Source organism: Colobus angolensis, unplaced genomic scaffold, assembly GCF_000951035.1.
Source record: "Colobus angolensis palliatus isolate OR3802 unplaced genomic scaffold, Cang.pa_1.0 Scaffold33, whole genome shotgun sequence".
Taxonomy (NCBI): Eukaryota; Metazoa; Chordata; class Mammalia; order Primates; family Cercopithecidae; genus Colobus; species Colobus angolensis.
The window spans coordinates 9,622,982-9,628,245 of record NW_012116599.1 but is presented as its reverse complement, the minus strand read 5'-3'; positions in this window follow the sequence as shown (position 1 = coordinate 9,628,245).

Below are 5,264 nucleotides of genomic sequence, written 5' to 3'. Positions count from 1 at the left end.
TATATATATATATATATATACGTGTATATATATATGATCTGAGAGATGTGATCATGAAGGAGCTAGGTTGAATTGAATCATGACCAAAAAAAAAAAGGGAAGAAAAAAGAAAGGATTATGATAAATTAAAAAGTACAGTAGAAGGAGATCCCAAGCCAAGGAAAAAGCACATGGAAACACAAAGCATGAATGTCTTCTGGAAATTGAGGGCAATCCACTCCAGCCTGGAACAGTGACAACACAGGTGTAGCAGAAGAGGACACTTGAAAGGTGAGCTGGGTCAGGTCAAGGAAGCCATTAAGCATCTGGTTAGGGAGACAGGGACACCTGTTCCTTAAACCAGTTGTAGCCTGCAAGAACCAGGGGACATGTCTCTCAAGATTTTTTCACCCCCTTAAGATGTGTACTCGACAAAGGCAGCATGCTTTCATGGTTGATGCAGGGACTGTAGAGCTGGACTGCCTGATTCACATCCCAGCTCAGCCACTTACTAGCTTCATGAACTGGGGCAAGTTCCTTAACCCGTCTGTGCCCCATTTCCTCACCTGTAAATGAGAAAATAATAGCCTCTCCTTCATGGAGGTATTGTGAAGATTGAACAAAATAATTCATAAAGATGTGAGAATCCAGCCAGGCTCATTGTAAGCATGGTCAATGACTCTTCTTAACAAGCACACACCAGTGGTGGGCCAGTGGAGAGGCACCTCCAGCCGGCTGGTACCTCTGTGTAACCTACTTCGCTCAGGATGGGATCGGTCAGTGCCCACACTCTAAGCATGGACCATCCTTCCAATTCCACCGCCGTAACCAATTTTAAAAAACCCAATTAGCTTAGTGGGCATAGATTTAGACCTCCATCCTATAGCTAATTAGAAGCTCTGTGTTCTTGGGCAGGGAAGGGTATACCAATGCTTATATTTTACTACTTATTATTGGGTGGAAAGCCTACTTTGTCATTGGGTACCCCCAAACATCATTATTTTCAACTCAACCTTTTTGAGCCTATTCAGTTTCTCCAGGGAAGAATCTTCTAGTCTCCTTTTAGGGAAAATAAGCCAGGCTACCCTCCTGGGAACAGGAGAGGTGAAAGGTACTAGGGTTGGGGTGTCCCACCAATTAGTGCACAGATGTCACCCAACCCCACAGCTCTCTAGATCCTCAGCTCCACCTTCTGCCCTGCCTGATACCTGAATCTGGACCCTCTCTGGTTCAATTTCTCCAGAAAATAAACACCCTATGAGGCTAGGGGTTGAGGATTTCTTGGCTAATTCTTCTGATGCAATTGGTCTGGAGTTTGGCCTGACCCAGGTGTTCTAATGTGTAGCCAAGGCAGGGAACAATTGCCTTAAAGCAATGCTTGCCACATGTCAGTTATTTGCCTACCATCTTGCTGAACAATTATTTATTTATCACTTTCTTTAAATGAAATCAGTTTTAACTTTTTTACTTTGATAAGAAGTGTCATATCATTTGTGTAAATGGAAAGCAAGTCTACCACTTGTAAATTTGTGAAAGAGCAAAAAATCTCCTCCTCACTCCCCTCACCCTGCTTTGTTTTATTTTATAATGCTTAGCACCTGAAGTATTGCCTGTTTCACTCTCCCTTAGAATGCATACTCCATAACAGGAACTCCTGTCAGCTTGTCCAATATAGTATTCTCCATCACCCAAGACTCACCTGGCCTTCAATAACTATTGTTAAATAAATTAATAAGAGAAACCACAAATAAGTACCTAAAAACAACATATGGTTATTAAATTCCAACTACGTAGGGGGGCTATTTGTTGATGATTCCGAATCTGAACACTGCTCTCTCCCTTAATAAACTATAGGTGTTAAAGACTCCACCCTGGCTTCCTCCTTGAGTATTCAATGAACTGAAAAAGAATTGCACATGCACATGTTTATCACTGATGTGTCAGCATCCAGACACCTGGTGTCTGGCACCTTGTAGGAGCTCAGTACTCTTTTAAAATGCCTGAAGGAGACCTAGTGTTTGTTACTGCTAGTCAGTGTGGGCCTAAAATTACCAATGCTCCCAGTTCACCCTCCAGAAGATACTGCCTCAAATCATTCTGACAGTCCTGATACCCAAGAACCATACCCTCCTAGTTTTGCAACGAGTATAACCTCTATTTTGAACAATGTCCTTCTCCATCCTCTCACCTCTATACGTATTGAGGAGGATCAAACCATTTTTTTCATTCTTCCCATTGGCAGACCTCTTTCCATGGAGGTTTAAAACCCCATGAACTGCATTTGATTATGGTTTTTGTTTTACCCCAAGTATCCTGAAGGCCCCACTGTGGTTCAAGTGTGTGGGAGTCTAGGCTAGTTACACATCAATATCAATGCTGGCCTTCCTTACAATGAATCCAGATGACTATGTTTTATTAGGAGCTGTCAAGTCACCAACAAACACAATAATTTGGTCCTCTCATCCCAAGGTAAAAGTCACTGAAGACTGGGTTCAGGATTTAGCCATCCATGCATGACAAGAGTTTTGAGGAAACTAACCCCAACTAACTAAACCTAAGTTATCTTGCCCTTGGCTGGCCATCCTGGTCCCTAGGGAGCTAGTCACACAATAAATTGGGAAACAGCACACGGCTTAGGTAGGCATTTTTATGTGACACCACCCCTCCCCCATGTCTCACCTGATTATCCAATCCCACATGGGAGAGGAGATCATAGAGAACTATTTAAAAGCCTTCTTTGGGAGATCCACTTCTCTGCAAATGTCCCACTCCTCTCTGCTGAGCAACCCTCTCCATGCTCAGCAGCAGGCTTCCCTGCTGAGGCAGAGGAGCCTGATCCACCCAGTCCTTCCTGCCCTGGGAGCCACAGGTGGGCTGGCTCAGCCTCCACCAATAAACTGAGACCCATAAAAGGGGAGTGGAGAGAGGTGGGGAGGGCAGGAGGAACCAAGAGGAATAGAGAGGTGTTATGTGTGAGAAAATGAGAGTCCTTGTAGCTTTTCTATATTTTCTTTTATGTGTTCTTTTTTCTTTTTCTTTTTTTTTTTTTTTTTACTTTTTTAACTAAAAACAAATTGTGCGTACTTAGAGGATGTGTGTATTTATGGGATACATATTTTCTGGAACTGCATAAGATCGGAAACCAAACGCTGGGAAACAGGAAAAGAAAAAGCAGTTAGATTAGCCAGTTTCCTGCAGCATTGTTAATGAAGGTCACAATAGCACTGTTGGATACTAAATGGAATTCAGCACTGCAAAAATTCAGCTAGAAAATAACAGCTAACACCCATGGGTGCTATGTGCCAAGGATCATTCTAAGAACTTTACATGCTTTTAAAAAATTGTTTTTTACTTCTAAATACTTAAGCGAGCATTTCCTTTTAAAAAAAAAAAAAGACATTCTCTTACATAACCACAGTACTGTAATTGTTAAAATCTAGAAAAACTAATAGGCTTATAGTGTTATTACCTAATCTCAAGACCTTAATCAGATTTAGCCAATGGTCCCACCACAACGGGTAAAAGCAACTCTGGATCACGTGTTGCATTTGTCATTTCTCTCATGTCTCCTTTAAACTGGACTCTTCACGAATCTTTGCTTACCCTTGGTGATGCCAACCTTCTTGGGAAGGACAGGCTAGTTATTTTGTAGAATGTCCCTTAATTCAACTTTGTCTGATGTCTCCTCATGATTAGACTTATGTATTTTTTGTCAGCAATCTCACAGAAGGGCTGCTGTGTTCCTCTTACTATCTCATCAGGAGATACAGGTCAATGGACTTCATATACTCTTTTTATTTGAGACAGAGTCTCACTCTATTGCACAGGCTAGAGTGCAGTGGCTCACTGCAGCCTCAACCTCCTGGACTCTGGTGATCCTCCTGCCTCAGCCTCCCTTGTAGCTAGAACCACAGACATGTGCCACAATGCCCAGCGACTTAGGAGGATGCGGTGGGAGGATTGCTTGAGGCCGCAGTGAGTTTTGATCCCACCACTGCACTCTAGCCTGTGTGAAAGAGCAAGATCTAAACAAAAGCAAACAAACAAAAAAAACAGCCTGGTGTAGTGGCTCACACCTGTAATCCCAGCACTTTGGGAGGCCAAGGCAGGCGGATCACTTGAGGTCAGGAGTTCAAGGCCAGCCTGGCCAACATGGTGAAACCCTGTCTCTACTAAAAATACAAAAATTATCCAGGCAGGTGCAGTGGCACATGCCTGTAGTCCCAGCTACTCAAGAGGCTGAGGCAGGAGAATCGCTTCAACCCAGAAAGCGGAGGTTGCAGTGAACTGAGATCATGCCACTGTACTCCAGCCGGCTGCCAAACCAGCCTCCAGGGATTTCAGACTTCAGCATGGCTTGTGGGGACAGAAGGAGGTTGCAGGGCTGATAGCAGCCTTCAGCAGCCTGGAGCTTCACGACAACAACCACACTGAGATAACATTGGTCGTGGCTAAGTTAATTGTTTTTAATAATTAAATAAGTGTCCATGAAACCAGCATGACAATAAGGCACATCTAATCATACCCATCCCTTCTCCTTGTCAGCCCTGACCTAAATCTTATGTTCATCTTTCTTTGCTTCCCTTTTTGGACAGTTGCACTGCACCTAGATGCATTCCAAACATATTTCGTTTAAGTTTTGTAATTTTGCATAAAGAGTATTATGCTTTTTTCTACTTAATATGTAATTTCTAAGATTCAAACATATGGTGTGTTAATGGAATCGATCCTTTTGATTGCTGTATAATATTCCATTGTGTGACTACTATGTATGCCACATTAAAATAGTAATTATGTAAGCCTTAACTATGTATCCCATGTAACTATTAAAAATAGTAACTACTAAAAGAGCAACTATGTATGCCATGTTAAAATAGTAACAGGTCCAAATCTGAATTCCTAATATCTCCCCCAAACAAGCTCCTCCTGCAGTCTTCCCATCTTTGTTAATGTCAGTTCCATTCTTCCAATCACTTAGGTCAAAACCTTGGAGTCATCCTTGACTCCTCTTTCTCTCACACATTCAATCTGAAAGCAAATCCTACAACTCTGCCTCCAAAGTATATTCAGATCCAATTTCGTTTTATGGCCTTCATTGCCACTTCTAAGGTCCCAATAGCCATTGTCTCTCCCTTGGATTATTGTAGTCATCTCCTAACTGATTTTTCTACTTCTGCTCTGTTGTCCTGCATCCTCTTTCCAATCTAGTAGCCAGACATATCTTGGTAAGTGTCATGTCACCCCTCTACTCAACTCAACTGTTTTTTTTTTTTTTTTTTTTTTTT